This window comes from Phascolarctos cinereus, unplaced genomic scaffold (genome assembly GCF_003287225.1).
Source record: "Phascolarctos cinereus isolate Bilbo 61053 unplaced genomic scaffold, phaCin_HiC Scaffold_1;HRSCAF=81, whole genome shotgun sequence".
Taxonomy (NCBI): Eukaryota; Metazoa; Chordata; class Mammalia; order Diprotodontia; family Phascolarctidae; genus Phascolarctos; species Phascolarctos cinereus.
Window position 1 is genome coordinate 202,167,735 of NW_027555514.1, and position 18,552 is coordinate 202,186,286.

The window sequence follows — 18,552 nt, forward strand, 5'->3', positions numbered from 1 at the left end:
TGCTTAGGAATAATTATTCCTGCAACCTACCCTCTCAGTAATGTATATCTCTTTTCACTGCCCTTTGAGTTATTTGCGATTTTAAAACTTCTAAGTTGATGGCACTAACTAGATAAGGTTAGGATTAAAAATGTGGGCCTTTGTAGCTGTAAAGCATTTGGAACCACTTAAAGAACCAGATTTTTCCAATTTGCAGGTGCCAAGAAACAAGAAAGAATGGTAATTCAGGTAACAGAACTGGCATCTAAATAAATCTATGCAGCCTAGGGTCATAGATTTTGAACTAGAAGGGATAATAGAGTTCACCTCAGTATAACCTCTTCATTTTACAAGTAAGGTCCAGAAAAATTATGTAATTTGCCCAAAATAACAATACAGCTAACAAGTGACAGGACCAAGATTTCCAAGCAAGTCCTCTGCTTGGAAATCCAACCTTCTTACACATTGCCACATTATCTAGAATAATGGCACAATTCTCACTGAATGCTTAATAGAGACAAATCTGCCCTGGATCTGTGATCTTGAGCTAGGTAGTAGGAATAAAGCCCTCAGTTAACCCTTGTTTCTATCATCATAACCCAGTGTGGGTCCTGGAGCTTCCTCTTCCCCTGGTAACAAAGACTCTACAAGGTATACTCCTAGTCAGACATTTTTCCAGTGTCGGTAGACCTCTTTGTCTTGTTTTTCTATGCCAAATTGGGCTAGAAAAATGACTCACTGTGTAATTTTTTCTTGGATTTACTCATCATGATTCAATCTATTGCATTCTCTTTGTCTCTTTGGAGGTGTTTTAGGGAGTATGGGGGAGCTTGCTGTACTCTGCCACCTTGGCTTTACCTTCTCAAATTTTTTAAAAAATTCTTGATTAGAGCACTAATAGCTGACATAAATTCATTGCTGACTTCTTTTTTATGAAAAAACAACCAAGAAACTAAATGCAACAATTAAATATGAAAAACCAAGCATATATAGCAGAAACATAGTGTTCAGAGAGAAAAAGAACATGGTTTTAAAGAGTATTTTGATTATACTCTTCCCTCAGTATTTAGGTTGCTCACTGTTGGTTTATCTGTTTTTGTGCTGAGCTCAGTTTTATTGTAGCAGAACAATAACTGCCAGCTTCTTCTGTGGGGTTAGGAGTAAGGGGTGAGATGTCTGGGCAGAATCATTACAGATACAGGAAATAGCTACATCTGCTCCCTCCTTCCCCCCTCCCCTCACAATCCTTTCAGTTTGTTTGTGATCAGGCCTTGGAGTCTGTGAGGGAATGGTTTTCAGTGAGTACTCTATGTATGACATTTTTCTAGAATTAACTGATGGATTTTTTAACTTGTACAAGAAGATTATATCATCTTATCTGCTGGAATAACCTGAAATTACTTTATAGCTGAAGCATAATTCCTTACTTTCAGGTGTAGGGGTTGAAAAGGTTTATGGTTAAGTGGTTATTTCAGTCTTGCTAGTCACATGATCCCATTTCATTCTGTTTGTTTATTTTGTATATCTTGCCAGTCTTTGTCAAATTCTACAGAATTGGTAAATAAACTTCTCTTTGAAAGTTTGGAAGCAGAATAATTTTTATCTTTTGGTTTTCTATTTAATTCAGATCATCATTTCATTTAAGAAAATATTTCTTTACATTTCTTCTCCCTGTAACACTCTTGTTTTAGGGGGGTTTAATTTATGTATCAAGTGTTCCTATAGTAAAAGAAATATTTTATTATAGATAGTAAACATATAAATGTTATGATTACTTATCTTTTAAATATAACTTTGTAATGAATGTCTATTTCTGTAGGAGCCCCTATATTACTAATTGTTTTATTGCTTGTCAGAGGATGATTTTTCTTCATAAATTTAAAATTAACTTCTTGAATTAAAACTATAAATTGAAGATTGATATAAAAGGAGCATAGTGGTAACATGAACTATCTTTCTGACTTATGATAATGAACATTTAAATAAGGCAAATATAACATTCGTAAAAAATTTTACACAAAATGTAAGATGGATGATATTGAGCATAGACCAAAATTGTTGAACTTTTTTTTCCTTTAGATTCTGGGTGAAGAAGAGGATGTGATTTGGAAGCAAGCCCAGCATTTATAATAAATGCTAATGAATATGACCTAATAACTTTGCTTAATAAAATAAATCTAGCTTTTGAATGGGAGGAGGGGAAAATCATAGATCACAGTTAAAGCTGGAGAGGATCTTAGTATCCATCATGGCCCAATCTCATTTTATAGATGAAGAAGCTAAGGCATAGGAAACTGTGCCCTGGGTCACAAAAGCATTGTCATACACACGTAAGCATTGAAGGTAGGAATTAAACCCAGTACTTCTGACTTTAGAGCTAGTATTTCTTCCACTATAATCATGCTACTTATTCCTCAGTGCAAATCCAACTGTTTTTATTGAGATTAATATTAGAAAATAAAAATAGGGGCATCTAGGTAGTGTGGTGGATAGATCAGTGGCCCTGGAGGCAGGAGGACCTGAGTTCAAATCTGGCCTCAGGCACTTGATACTCACTAGCTGTGTGACCCTGAGCAAGTCACTTAACCCTGATTGTCTGGCCAAAAATTTTTTATACATATGCATATATGCACATATATGTATATACATATATGTACATGTATGTATATACATATGTGTGTGTGTATATATATATATACATACAGAGAGAGAGAGAGAGAGAGAGAGAGAGAGAGGCGCATTACTTTGCGGACATTTATATGCTTCTCATTGAGACTATATTTTGTTGAATTTTTCCTTGCATCTGTATTCAAACCATAGGCATAGAGACAACCTAGAATTCAGACTTTATTTTTCGCCAAATCAATGCTGGCTAGTACAGATTTTAAGCTGGTAGTTGAATGAGCTTAAGCCTAGATACAAACTCATTTATGAGCATTTAAAGCCCTTCACAACCTGGCTCCAAACCACCTTTCCAATTTTTTGTACATTACTAACCTTCCTACTCCCTGTTCTACCAGTCTAGTCTTCTTGCTGTTTCTCACATACAACAACCTGTCTCTCATCCCTTTGCTGTCCCACCTGTACTTTTCTTTCATTACATCTTATTTATATATAGAGAGTACTCAGTTTTAAAAATCACAGTTTAAGACAGACATTGAAAAGCTAAAGGCAGACAGGTTAGTGAAAGGCCTTGAGTTCTTGTCATGTGAGAATCAGTTGAAAAAATTTGGCATGGTTAGCTTGAATAAAAGACTTAGTGGGAACATGATGACTTTGTTCAAGTTTTTGAAATTTGGAAGAGAGATTAGACTTGTTCTGTTTGGTCCTAGAGGACAGAACTAGGAGCAATGGGTAGAAATTGCAGAGACAACTTTAGATTTGAAATAAGAAAAAATTTCCCACTTACTAAAGATACTTAAAAGTGGGTTGGACTGCCTTGAGCTGTGTTGAATTCTACCTCCTTGCAGATCTCATGCAGAGACTGGACTTCTGCTTCTTGGGTATATTGTACTGTTAATTCCTTTTGTGTACAGGTTGAACTAGAAAGCTGTTGAGGTGCCTTCCAACTCTAAAATTATGTGGTAAAATGAATACAGGCCTTTGAATGTTTTAAATAGGGTTTCCCACATAGGTTTGATAGTATAATATTGCTCTTAGAGAAAACTTTTTTTTTGTTCCATGTACTGTGTACTGTGAGAGAGCTCCCATTGAGTAAATAGCCTCTACATTATAATTCATACCAGCAGTTGATCTCTAGCTAATAAATGTAGAGAAGCAGCAGTGTATTATAGTGGATCGTAAGCTTCCTTCAGAGCCAAGACAATTTTAAGTTCAAGTTCTGGTTTTAGATATACGTTGGTTTTGTGACTGGTTAAGCCACCTAACTTTCAGTATCCCCAGGAAATTTTATAAAACTTTTAGTTGCTCTTTGATAAACTCAAGTGTTTTCTCAGTCCTTTAGTGTGAAAATGTGAAATTGTCCATTCTTTTTTCCCTTTGGCAAGTAATAAACAAATGATATGTGCTCTTATTTTCCCTGAAACTATATATCTTGTTTTTTGAACTATGTATCTGATGAAAACACAAAAACTGTAAAAATGTCAAAGTCCAAAAGTAGGACTCAGGTGAAACAGAAAAAGGTAGATATAATTATAAGGGACAACACAAGGATAAACTGCTTACACTGAAATATGGGAGATAATACATATGTACCCTATCATTAGAAGTTAGGGATCATAGGGGTCATAGAATAAGTGTGATTAGACAGAGGGCCTGGGAGTGGTTCTGTTATATGATCATAAGAGATGAATGGGAAGAGGGGAAAAGTAGTATGACGTAGAGGGAGGAGAAGAAAGAAGGTCAGGGAAAATTATCCCACATAATCAAGATGCACAAGTAGACATTTATACAAAAGAGAGAGGGAACTGGTAGGAGAAGCTGACATGGATTTTTCATCTGAACTGGTCAAAAGAGGGAAAAATGCACAAACAAGAATATTTTACTCGACTGGGTTAGATAAGAGGGAAAGAGGAAAAGGAGAGTATTAGAGAGAGGGCAGATTAAGGGAAGGATAGTTCTAGGCAAAACAGATTCTAATTAAGAATCTGTAAAAATATTGATAGCTCCTTTTAGGTGGCAAAGAAGGAGCATCTGAGAGGATTCTTATCAATTGGTGAATCATATAAATGTTATAAAATACTGTTGTGCTGTAAGAAATTATGAAGCAGTTGTTTCAAAGAAACCTTGGAACATTTATATGAATTGTTGCAGAGTGAAGTGAACAGAGTCAGGAGAACAGTCTGTAACAGTATTGAGAAATAAACTGCATTATTACAATGACAAACAACTTTGACAGAATTAGGGAATCCAATCAGTAGAATGACCAACCATAATTCCAGAAGACTAATGATAAAACATTATACCCATCATCTGACAGAGAGACATGAAAGGCTTAGTGTGGAATGAGATATGTATTTTTGGACATAGCCAATGTAAAAATTTATTTTGCTTGGCTATGCATGTTTATGACAGGGCTTTTTTCCCCTTTTGTTCTCTGGGAGGAGACAAATAGGGTAAAAGGTAGATAAGGCAGGTTTTTGCTCATTGAAAGAAAAAAATTACATGTCTATATATACATATATGTGTATGTGTGTATATGTAAATATATGCATGTGTGTGTATATATAGATATAGATACAAAACACTATATAAGATTGGGCCTGACAGAGAGGCCTCCACTACTCTTAAGAAGAAGCCAAGGAAATAAGGACTAGTTGTTCTTCCTGCCAACGCAGATTACGTATACCCTCTCCCATAACATGGAGGCATATGGTCACAGAAGTGATAGGATCCACAGGTGAGGTAGGAGGAGCAATCTGTTGGAAACCAACAAATGGTGATAAAAGGGTCCTATGAGGAGATAGTAGACCAAGGAACTAACCGAAAGGACATTGTGAATCCTGCCCTCCATACAGTCCATCTATAAGCTTATGGAAAAGGAAGGCATAAAAAGGAGAATATTGGCTGGTAGGGAGAAGAACCATGGATCCTGACCTGCGGGTAACATCACTTAATGACACTCATTTTCACTGTTCCTGTTGACCTGTTGGATTTTCTATTTGATCTTCAACTCTTCCCATTATCTTTACAGTGGATGCAAATAGACGGTACCATGAAGGTTCTTTCTTCTTTTCACAAGGACTCTCTTGTTTTTGTGGTTTTTTTCCAAGGTGCATCATTGTGGAGCCAGTGACACTGCACTCCTTCATACACCCAATTCAAGCAGTTGCTGTAACAGAAACTTGAGCAGTAGATGGATCTGTCACCTGGTTTCAAGAGTATATGATAGGAGATCCCAAGTGCTGTCCAAATTCTGGCCCTTTACATAACTACGGTTATGGTCATAATTCTAATGATAATCCACTGTGTGCTACAGTGCATTTAGCAACAGCTTATTTATTTAGACCCTCACCTTATACATGCCTGGATGAGAGAGCTTTGGATTTGAATAAAAAGTGCTGAGAATGGGAAGTAGATTATGAACTGGTTAAAAAAAAGTTTGATTGGTATGGGTCCCTGCCTTTATCCTTATCCCCATCCTCTAGGATGTAGTTATGTATCCAGTAAACCTTGAGACTGGGCATTACTCCTCCCCTCCAACCTTTTGCTGTATGACACAGAGTTAAGTTCCCTGTATCCTTGGATTCATCACATCATATTAAATAATTTAGAAACTATTCTCATTTCACTGATCCTAACCATAATCCTATAGATAATAGAAAAGTCTCCTATGCATACCATACTAGCTTTTCATCTAAAACTTGATCCTGGGCCTTTGAAATCCCTGGTGAATGCTGCCCTCAGCCGACTAAAACTTCCATATTGTCACCTGTTCTTTTTTCCTTGTGAGTAGTAATAAAGGTTTGCTAACTGCTGTCCCTTTGTGACTCTACTGTTCTTCATCTGAACTCTTCTTCACTGTAGAATTATTAAGTAAAGTCAGAAAAAGTACTGACTTTCCTTTTTGGGAGTGAAACAGCCATTGTAGATACTAAAATAAACTAAATGTCCTGTTATTTTTTGTCAGATTTGTAATCTCTTTCCTGACTCTTCTATTTCCTCTACACGTTATTTACTTACCAAAATTCAATAATGTTACATTCAACAAAAGGCCTTTAAATAAAAGATTAAAATTAATTGTAGGCTAAATAAAAATCCTAAAAAAATTGGTCAAAGAACAAATCATAGAAGCAATTATAATTTCACCAAAATGACAACATGCCAAAATTTGTGGGATGCAGCTAAAGCAGCCTTTAGAGGAAAATTTACATATTTAAAATGTTCACCAAGAAAATATAGAACAGATCAATGTGAGTTAGATATGCAATCAAAAAGAAAAACAACAAATCAAAAAAGCCCCAATGAAATACCGAAATAGAGATTCTAAAAAACAAAGATTTTAACAAAATGGAAAGCAAAACAAATATTGAATTGACAGATAATAGTAGCTTTTTGAGCAAGTCAAGAAAAAAAATAAGCCATTGTATGATTTTTTTTAAAAAGAGGAAAAATAAACTGCTAGTGTCAAAAATGAAATAATTCAGACAAATTAAATGAAGGAAATTATTAACAATTGTATCCAAGAAAAATGTCAGTCTAAATGAAAATGATAAATATTTTTAAAATGCAAAATGCCCAACAAAATAAAAATAGATAATTTAGATAATTCAGTCTCATATTTTAAAATTGAACAAATCCTTTGATGATAAGAATATGTCTTTGGCATCTAAATTGGGGAGAAAATAAACAGAAAGGAAACCATAGAGCAATATTTCTAATGAATGCTTATGCAGTGACTGTTCTTGCTGTTCGTGAAAGAGATACTCTGTCTCTCCAGTCTGAATATTTTCTCTGGCTGTCCCTCATGCCTGGAAAATTCTTCCTTCTTTATCTCTTGTGTACCATCTTCCCTGAGCCAACTCAATTCTAGTCTCTTCCTTGTTTTTTCCTATTTATTCTGTAGATAGCTTGCTTATACATATTTGTTGTCTCTCTCATTAGATTGTGTGCTCCTTCAGGACTTCTGCCTAGGGAAATAATTTGCACAGTAACAATGTTTTAAAGAAAACATTTTTAAGTACTTGAGAACTTGGATCAATGCAATTGCTGATGAAGCAAGCTACTATTTCCTTACCAACCAGTGTTGAACTCAGGATACTAAGTAAGATATATTACAGCTAGGAAGGGGGAAGGAGTAAAGGGAGTAAGTATTTTTATAGTGTACCAGGTAGGATGCCGAGCATTTTACAGATACTATCTCATTTGATCATCACAGCAACCCTGTGAGTTAGATACTGTTATTATCTCCATTTTATGATTGTGGAAACTGAGACGGAAGTTAGATGATTTGCTTAAGGTAACATAGCTAGTAAGTAGGTTTTTTTTAATCTTTTTTTAACTTTTTTTTTTTTTAGGCAATTGGGGTTAAGTGATTTGCCCAGGGTCACACAGCTAGTGTCAAGTGTTTGGTCTGAGGCTGGATTTGAACTCAGGTCCTCCTGACTTCAGGGCCAGTGCTCTATCCACTGCGCCACCTAGCTGCCCCGCTAGTAAGTAGTTGAGTCAGGGTTTGAACTCAGGTTTTCCTGATTCCAGGTGCTAGCTCCCTTAGTACAATGTACAAAATGTCCAATATTTTCAGACATGGCTAATATTTTACTTGGGTTAGTTTCACAAACTTCTTTGTTACAAAAATTTTTTTTCTTTCATTTGATGAGGAGAATGTGGTCAGGCTGCATAAAAGCTGTCCAGTGATAGAGTTGGAACAAATAGAAAGAAAGAAGGGTATTGAAATATTTAAAGGAAAATACACGAGAGGACAGAAGATATAAACAAGCAGCACAACTCTTTGAAAATACCATATTCAATTATTATGTCCTTTTAAACCCACTTAAGTCTGGCTCTAAGCAGTAGAGATGTGTAGTTTCATTTGTAGTCCTCTTTTCTCATTCCACTTTGTATAGGGAAATTCCTGTGGAGAGGTGGAAGTGTTAAAGTGAAAACTTTGAAAAAATAAAAATACCTCTACCCCTAAGGCTCATGTTTTCTTGTTTTAGACTTCATACTCTTTAACAATGCTTTCTAGATTTCCTCTGGCAGTAACATTTATGTTCCTGGAGATCACCAGAAGCATGTGGTCATCAACTGACATGTTAAAAGTGTGCTATCACTTCTTAGATACATATCCTAGGAAGGAAACAAGCCTCTATTGTTTTCTTTTCTCTAACTGCAGTTTTGGTGCCCTTATCTGAATAAGCAATCTGAAGCATCCCTAAAAGTTCTTTGAAATTCACCATACCAAAACAACACAAGAATTCAAATAAATTCAATTAAGAGAGAGGGGAAATTAGTTACTTTAGCAGTGCATACATGAATTTTATTAGCGATAGACTGTACCATCTAATAGCTTCCTTTTTTACCTAGTTCCTCATTAAGTACTCAGACTAATTTTTGCACCTTTAAATCTTGATGCTGTAAGGAAAAATTGCAATTCTTTGTGTTAATTATGGCTCTGATTGTTAAAGTTATTTTCAGTACCCTTCCCTCAGCAAGGAATCAACCATCACTTTGTTGTTCAGTTTTTCAATCACATCTGACTCTTCATGACCCCATTTGGGGTGTTCTTGGCACAATTTTGTTTCAGCCTCAAATTTTTATTCTATGAAATATCTTTTTTTTTTAAAAAGTGTTATTTTATTTTATTTTTTCCAATTTTATTAATTTTTTGATTTATCAACAATCACTTCCATTTGCTTTTGAGTTGAAAATTTTTCTCCCCCTTTTTCCCCCTCACCCTCCCCAAGATGGCATACAATCTGATATAGGCTTTACATTTACATTCCTATTAAACATATTTTCATGTTAGTGAAGTTGTACATAAAAATTAAAACCAATAGGAGGAACCATCAGAAAGATGAAACAAAACTCAACAGAAGGTAAAAATAAGTGACAGCGATTTGACTTCCATAGTTCTTTCTTTGGATGTGGACACCAGTTTCCATCCCAAGGCCTCTGGAGATGTCTTAGATCCTTGTAATGCTGAGAAGGGTTCAGTTTAACAATATTAGTCATTGCATAACGTGGCTGTTATTGTGTACAGTCCTGTTGGTTCTGCTCACTTCACTCAGCATCAGACCATATAGGTCTTTTCAGGTTTTTCTGAAGTCAGCCTGTTCATCATTTCTTATAGAACAATAGTATTCCATTACATTCATATACCACAACTTGCTCAGCCATTCCCCAATTGATGGGCATCCTCTCAATTTCCAATTCTTTGCCACCACAAAAAGAGCTGCTATGAAATTCTTGTACATGTGGGTCCTTTTCCCATTTGTTTGATCTCTTTGGGATATAGCCCTAGAAGTGCTATTGCTGGATCAAAGGGTATGCACATTTTTGTAGCCTTTGGGCATAGTTCCAAATTGTTCTCCAAAATGGTTGGATCATTTCAACTCCACCAACAATGTATTAGTGTTCCAATTTTCCCACATCTCTCCAACATTTATCATTTTCCTGTTTTGTCATGTTGGCCAATCTGACAGGTGTGATGTGGTACCTCAGAGCTGTTTTGATTTGCATTTCTCTAATCAATGATTTAGAGCATTTTTTCATATGACTATAGATGGCTTTAATTTCTTCATCTGAGAACTGTCTGTTCATATCCTTTGACCATTTATCAATTGGGGAATGGCTTGTGTTCTTATAAATTTGTCTTAATTCTCTATATATTTTAGAAATGAGGCCTTTATCAGAGAGACTGGTTACAAAATTCTTTCCCAATTTTCTACCTTCCTTCTAATCTTAGTTGCATTGGCTTTGTTTGTGCAAAAACTTTTCAATTTAATGTAATCAAAATTATCCATTTTGCTTTTCATAATGTTCTCTATCTCCTGTTTGGTCATGAATTCTTCTGTTCTCCATAGATCTGATAGGTAAACTATTCCTTGTTCTCCCAGTTTACTTATGGTATCAGCCTTTATATCTAAGTCATGAACCCATTTTGACTTTATTTTGGTATATGGTATGAGATTTGGGTCTATGCCCAGTTTCTGCCATACTCTTTTCCAGTTTTCCCAGCAGTTTTTTTCAAAGAGTGGGTTCTTATCCAGAAGCTGGGGTCTTTGGGTTTATCAAATAATAAGTTACTACAGTCATTGACTACTGTGTCTTGCATATTTAACCTATTCTACTGATCCACCTCCCTATTTTTTAGCCAGTACCAAGCAGTTTTGATGATTGCTGCTTAATAATACAATTTAAGATCTGGAATTGCTAGGCCACCTTCCCCTGCATTTCTTTTCATTAGTTCTTTTGATATTCTGGACCTTTTGTTTTTCCAAATGAATCTTGTTATTATTTTTTCTAACTCTATAAAATAAATTTTTGGTAGTTTGATTGGTATAGCCCTGAATAAGTAAATTAGCTTAGGTAGGATTGTCATTTTTACTATATTAGCTTGGCCTACCCATGAGCAACTGATGTTTTTCCAATTATTTAGATCTGATTTTATTTGTGTGGTGTGTGTGTGTTTAAAGCAACACATTGTGGAGTTTCATTTTCCTATCCTATGGCTTTCTTTCATTTTCAGTTTGCTCACATTAAAATTTGTTGGTTTGATACTTTCGTCCATTTGTTTGTCTGGTATTGCTTTCTTCTGAAGTGTGTGTGTGTGTGTGTGTGTGTGTGTGTGTGTGTGTGTGTGTCTGTGTTCTGTTTCCTATTTTATTACAGTACTTTATCCTGACAATTATTTTTGTTTGGTCTACTTTAAAGCTATCCTGTCATAAGTTTTGTTTTCCTCTTCAGACCGTCACCCCTTCCACTTTCAACCCTTTCCACAATTTTCAAGAATTAGTTAAATTTTTGATTTTTTCCCTTTTATTCAATTATATAATTCTTCTTTTTTACCTTCTCAACTAAATGCTTAATTCAAAATCCCCCTAACTTCTCTTCCCTCCAGCTTTTTTGTTTGTTTTCCTTCTTATCTTACTTTTCTAAGGAGAATGTCTTTAGGTCCTAAAGTTACAAGTTTTAGTCCCCTATTCTAACCAGTTTCCATATTTTTGTCTTTGTAGATTTTGTTCCTAACTCTTTTATCTGTTATGCCCCACTCATGGAGGGAGGGAGACAGAGAGGAAGGATGGGAAGGAGGAAGACAGGAAGAAAGCACAGAGGGAAGGAAAAAAAGAGGGAAGGAAGGAAGGAGAAAAGGAATCAAGAAAAGAAGGAATTATTACCTACTGTGTGGCAGGTACTGTGTTAAGTGCTTTACAGATGTCTCATTTGATCCTCACAACAACCCTAGGAGATATGTACTATTATGACCCCCATTTTACAGTTGAGGAAACTGAGGCAGACAGCCAGTAAGTTACTTTCTAAGGGTCATGTTCCTAGTAAAGTCTGAGGCTGGATTTGAATTAGTGTCTTTCTGACTTCAGACTCAGTGTTCCATTGTGCCCCTAGGTTTTTTGGGGAACAGAAGTGGTCTCAGCTGGGATTCCATTTCTTTTCCTTCAGGCTCAGAGTAACCACCCTATGCTGGCTCTTTGCCTTAGTTCCTTCTTTTTTCCCTGATTAGGCTGAGTCAGCACCTCACACTTATCACGTGGTGCTTGTCATGATGGGTTTTCTCAGCAGAATCCCTGAAGTTTTTTTGTTGTTGTGTTGTTGTTGTTTTTTTTTTAGGCAATTGGGGTTAAGTGACTTGCCCAGCATCACACAGCTAGTAAGTGTCAAGTGTTTGGTCTGAGACCGGATTTGAACTCAGGTCCTCCTGACTTCAGGGCCAGTGCTCTATCACTGCGCTATCTAGCTGCCCCCTGAATCTCTGAAGTTTTGAGGCAGCTGGAAACCCAGTTTTCCCTTCCCATTCCTCCAAATGGTTGCATATAGTTGAGGTCCTTGAAGATAGAGACCATGTTTTACCCCTCCCCTTCTTCGTATCACCAGTGCCCAGCACAGAACAAGTACGTAATATTTCAGTAGGGTACTAGAGGATGCAGAGGAGCAGAGTTTTCCAGCAGAGATTGAAGCAGCGGGAAAGTTCTTTAGTTTCAAGGCACAGACCTCTGGGTGGACTTTAGGGCTTTTTCTTTCTTTTTAAAATGTGAGTATGTTATTATTTTTTTTTCCAATTTATTTATTTATTTTTGATTTTCAACGTTCACTTCCACAAGATTCTGAGTTCCAAATTTTCTCCCCATCCTTTCTGATTCCCCCTTCACCCAATCTGTTCTCCCTTCTATTACCCCCCCCTTCCTCTTATCCCCTTCTCCTTCTGTTTTCCTGTGGGGTAAGATAGATTTCTATATCTCTTTGCCTGTGTATCTTATTTCCCAGTTGTATGCAGAAACAATTTCTAACACTCATTTCTAAAATTTTGAGTTCCAAGTTCTCTTCCCTCCTTCCTCCCCACCCAATCTTACTGAGAAGGCAAGCAATTTGACATAGGCTATACATGTGCAGTCATGCAAAACACTTCCACAATAGTCATATTGTGAAGACTAACCATATTTCCCCCCATCCTATCCTAGCCCCCATTTATTCTGTTCTCTACTTTGGCCCTGTCTCTCGTCAAAAGTGTTTGTTTCTAATTACCCTCTCTCCCAATCTGCCCTCCTTTCTATCACCCCTGCCTCTCTTATCTCCTTCCTCCCTACTTATCTCCTTCCTCCCCACTTTCTTGTAGGGTAGGATAGATTTCCATATGCAGTTGGGTGTGTATGTTATTCCATCTTTAAGCCAAATCCAATGAGAGTAAAGTTCACTCATTCCTTCTTACATCCCCCCTCTTCCCTTTCACTGTAAAAACTTCTTCTTGTCTCTTTCATTTGAGATAATTTACCCCATTCTATGTCTCCCTTTCTTCTTCTCCCAATACATTCCTCTCTCAGCCCTTAATTTTCTTTTTTAGATATCATCCCTTCATATTCAACTCACCCTGTGCCCTCAGTCTGTATATATTCCCTCCTACTACCCTAGTAATGAGAAAGGTCTCACGAGTTACAAATATCATCTTTACATGTAGGGGGTGTAAACAGTTCAACTTTAATAAATGCCTTATGATTTCTCTTTCCTGTTGACCTTTCATGCTTCTCTTGAGTCTTGTGTTTGAAAGTCAATTTTTCTATTTAGCTCTGACTTCTCAAGAACACAATAAATTCCTCTACATAATTGAATATCAATTTTTTCCCCTCATTGATTACACTCAGTTTTGCTGAGTAGGTGATTCTTGGTTTTAATCCTAGCTCCTCTGCCCTCTAAAATATCATATTCCAAGCCTTCTGACCCCTTAATGTAGAAGCTGCTAAATCTTGGTTATCCTGATTGGGTTTCTATAATACTTGAATTGTTTCTTTCTGATGCTGCAATATTTTCTCCTTGACCTGGGAACTCCGGAATTTGGCTATAATATTCCTGGAAGTTTTCCTTTTGGGATCTCTTTAAGGAGGTGATCAGTGAATTCTTTCAATTTCTATTTTACCCTATGGTTCAAGAATATCAGGGCAGTTTTCCTTAGTTACTTGAAAGATGATGTCTAGGCTTTTTTTTTTAAATCATGGCTTTCAGGTGGTCCAGTATTTTAAAGTTATGTTTCCTGGATCTATTTTCCAGGTCAGTTGTTTTTCCAATGAGATATTTCACCTTGTTTTCTATTTTTTCATTGTTTTTCTTGATTTCTCATAAAGTCATTAGCTTCCATTTGCTCTTTTAATTCTAATTTTTAAAATTTTTAAAATTAATTTATTTTGATTTATCAACAATCACTTCCATAAGTTTTGGATTTTTCAATTTTTCTTCTTCTCCCTCCTCACCTCCCTACCCAATATGGCATGCAATTTGATATACATATACACATTAGTGATGTTGTTAAGGAAGAATTAGAACCAATAGGAGGAACCACAAGAAAGAGAAAAGAAAACAGAAGAAAAAAATAGCAAATAGTATGCTTCAATCTGCATTCAAACTGCATAGTTCTTTCTTTGGATGTGGATAGCATTTTCCCTCACGAGAACTTTGGAGATGTTGAAGATCCTTGCATTGCTGAGAAGGGCTAAGTCTATCAACATTAGTTATCGTACAACATGGCTGTTACTGTGTACAGCGTTCTCCTGGTTCTGCTCATTTCACTCAGGATCAGTCCATGCAAGTCTTTCCAGGTTTTTCTGAAGTCTGCTTGCTCATCATTTCTTATAGCACAATAGTATTCCATTACATTCATATGCCACAACTTGTTCAGCCATTCCCCAATTGATGGGTATCCCCTCAATTTCCAATTCTTTGCCACCATACAAAGAGCTGCTATAAATATTTTTGTACATGTGGGTCCTTTTCCCATTTGTTTGATCCTTTGGGATACAGCCCTAGAAGTGTTATTGCTGGGTCAAAGGGTATGCACATTTTTTATAGCCCTTTGGGCATAGTCCCAAATTGCTGTCCAAAATGATTGGATCATTTCACAACTCTACCAACAATGCATTGGTGTTCCAATTTTCCCACACCTTCTGCAGCATTTATCATTTTCCTGTTTTGTCATGTTGGCCAATCTGATAGGTGTGATCTGGTACCTCAGAGTTGATTTAATTTGCATTTCTCTAATCAGTAGTGATTTAGAGCATTTTTTCACATAGATGGCTTTAATATCTTCATCTGAGAACTCCCTGTTTATATCCTTTACACATTTATCAATTGGGGAATGCTCTTTTAATTTTTAAGGAATGATTTTTTCTCAGTTAGCTTTTGGTCCTCCTTTTCCATTTGACGAATTCTTCTTTTTAAGGCATTCTTCTCCTCATTGGGTTAGGCTATTTTTTGAGATGTTATTTTCTTCAGCATTTTTTTGGATCTCCTTTAGCAACCTGTTGACTCATTTTTCATGATTTTCTTGTATCACTCATTTCTCTTCCCAATTTTTCCTCTACTTCTCTTACTTATTTTTCAAAATCCTTCTTGAGTTCTTCCATGGCCTGAGACCAATTCATATTTTTCTTGGGGGCTTTGGATATAGGAGCTCTGACTTTGTTGTCTTCTTCTGGTTGTATGTTTTGATCTTCCTTGTCACCAAAGTACAATTCTATAGTCTGAATTTTTTTCCCTTTTTTTGCTCATTTTCCCAGCCAGTTACTTGACTTTTTTACTCTTTGTTAAGGTAGGCTCTGCTTCAAGTGTGAAGGGTGTACTGTCCCAAGCTTCAGGGAGGTTTGTGCAGCTGTTTTCAGAGATCCTTCTAGGGACTTACAAGTTTTCCATTCTTCCAGTGTGATATGATCTAAAGAGAGGTGTTTACTCCTCTCCTGGCCTGTGCTGTGGTCTGTGAGTAACCACAGGCACTCTTTTCTGCCCTGGAAATGAGAGGAGGGTTCTCTCTGCACTGCTGCCACAAGCTCTGTTATGCCAGTGCTCCTCCTCATACCCAAGACTGCCACCAGGACTGGGACCCAGATCCAAACATGGGCAAAGCAAGAGAATCCTACCTCAGCACCAGCAAAAAAATCCCTGCAATCCCACTGTGATCAATTAATTGCTCGATCTCCTCCACCATCTGTGGGCCAAGCAGCAGCAGCTGCTTCTGTGGTCACCACCCTGGGGCTGCCCTAGGGCTAGGGCTGGACCTTACTCCTCTCTCACACACAGGTCTGACAGACCTTTCCAACTGATCTTCTAAATTGTCTTTGGCGTTTGTGGGTTAAGAAGTCTGGAAACTGCCACAGCTCCCCTTGATTCAGTCCCTTGAGGCCTGCTCCAGATTTGCTGCCACCCTTGGTCTTTGTTAGGTGTGGCCCAGGCTCAACTGTGCTCCTCTCCCAGCCCAGTGCAACAGACTTTTCCCATCTATCATCCAGTGTGTATGGGGAGGGGCACATACATGAGATAAGGCAGAAACAAAGACAAATAAAAGGACTTGACCACTTATTGGACATGGAGGCAGATAGTGAAGAGTTGAGGATGACACCTGGGTTGCAGTACAAGGTAACTGGGAGCACTGTGATACCCTCAACAGTAACAAGGAAGTTAGGAAGAAGGGAAGAATTTGGATTGGGAGGAGATGAGTTCAATTTTGAACATGTTTAGTTTAAGATGTCTATAGGATATTAAGGTTTACCTTTTGTTACTAGTATAGAACTCAGACCTTTAAAATAGGCATTCACATAGTAGTGTTATTATTTCAAAATCATTTATAAATGATTATAAATTTATGTATATAACATAAATTATAATACATAATATAAATTTATAAATAATTTCAAAATCAATTATAATGTTTTCACCTGCTGTTACATATGACATTTTGCAAGCCAAATGTAACTGTCTTTTGATGAATTACTTCATTAAAGTCTGCCAAATTCCAGAAATAATCACATCTATTTTTACAGATATTCCTTTAAATCTGAGAGAAAGCAAACGTTTTTCCTATTCTTAATTGTGATTGAGTTACAAACTTATGACTACTGGCAGCCTTACATGGAAAACACATGAAATTCAATTCACTAACAAAATAAGAAATGAAGATGAATTGGAGGCAGAAGTTGAACAACGTAGTCTGTAACATCTCTACAGGATTTCTGTGCTGGATTTCAGACCTTTTCTTCCATTAGTGAATAATCTCTTTCTGTCTTGGGGTGTTTAGCACTGTGTGTTCTCAGTCAGATGTGTTTGCAGACCTTTCTGTCTTTCTATGCTGACTCAGGCTGGAAAAATGACTGATTTTTTTTTCTTGGATTATTCTATCAGGATTTAGTGTATTGGGTTTGCTAGATTTTTGGAGATTTTTGAGGGGTTGGGGAGGGGTATATTGATGTGTTTGAACTTCCTGCTACTCAACTTCATCATCATATGGATCTACAGACTGCTTTGGCTGAATCCAACAGTTTTTGGTAAGTTGTCTCTTTGATGAAGTTATCTTTAGTTTCTATGATTTGTCCTTTGACCAGTTCTTTATTTAGGCTCCAGTTAATTTTAATTTTTTTCTTCAGTGAATATTTATTGAATATAATTTTATTGCATTATGATCAATAAAGTATTTGATCTTTCTGCTTTTATGCATGTATTTTTTAGGTTTTTACCCTCTAATTCTTGATCCATATGTGTAAAAAATGAGATGTAGTGTTAAGAAATCTATTATATGTGGCATATAATATATAATTTATGTCTGTAATAAGAATAGCACAAAACTGTTTTGATTATATTTGATTATAAATATATATTACAGATTCTACATATGAATCTAAATAATTATTATATCCAAAAGGTATAACAAGAATAATAGTAAGAAAAGTCTTAAGAAAGTTTCAGCAGAGATAATATCTTCTGTCTTCAGTTTAAGTGTCAACAGTCTTCAGTCTTTCCCACAAAAAGAAATGATGTGAAATCTGTAAATATTTCAAAACATTAATTTTCTATTTTAAGCATATGTATATACTCTTTAGTGTTAAATTTTGCATCAGTGGAGAGAGTGCCTATATTCACACATACACACACACACACACACACACACACACATACTAAAGCCAGCTTGAACCGGCTTTCAAGTGCTGTTTATTAAATTTTTAGTGCGAGCACTGAACACTTTGGAAGTTAACAAATACTGTAAATCAAGTCTTGGTTTATTGTTTTGTTGACTGTTGAGACATAATAAAGTTTTAGGGGAAATGTGTGAAAAATGAAAAAAAAATGGTAATTTGGTGAACCAAAAGGCTATCAGGTATTTGTGATAAAAAGACCAGAGCTCAATGGATCCAGAAGATCCAGACTAAACATAAGGAAAAACATTAAAGACTAATTAGAAGGGATTTATTAAGGTCAAACTGTTTACTTCTTATATATGGAAATGTTATCAGTATTCTTAAAACCGTCATCATTACTAGGGTAGCTTGAAAGAAAGATTAAGGCTGAGTTGTACATGATGGGATGATTATAAAAAACAAAATTGGGTAGGAAAAGGTAAAAAGAAGCAATTATTTTATAAAATGGGCCTTGAAAGGAAGAAGTGATACAGAGGAAGCAGGTAGGGGT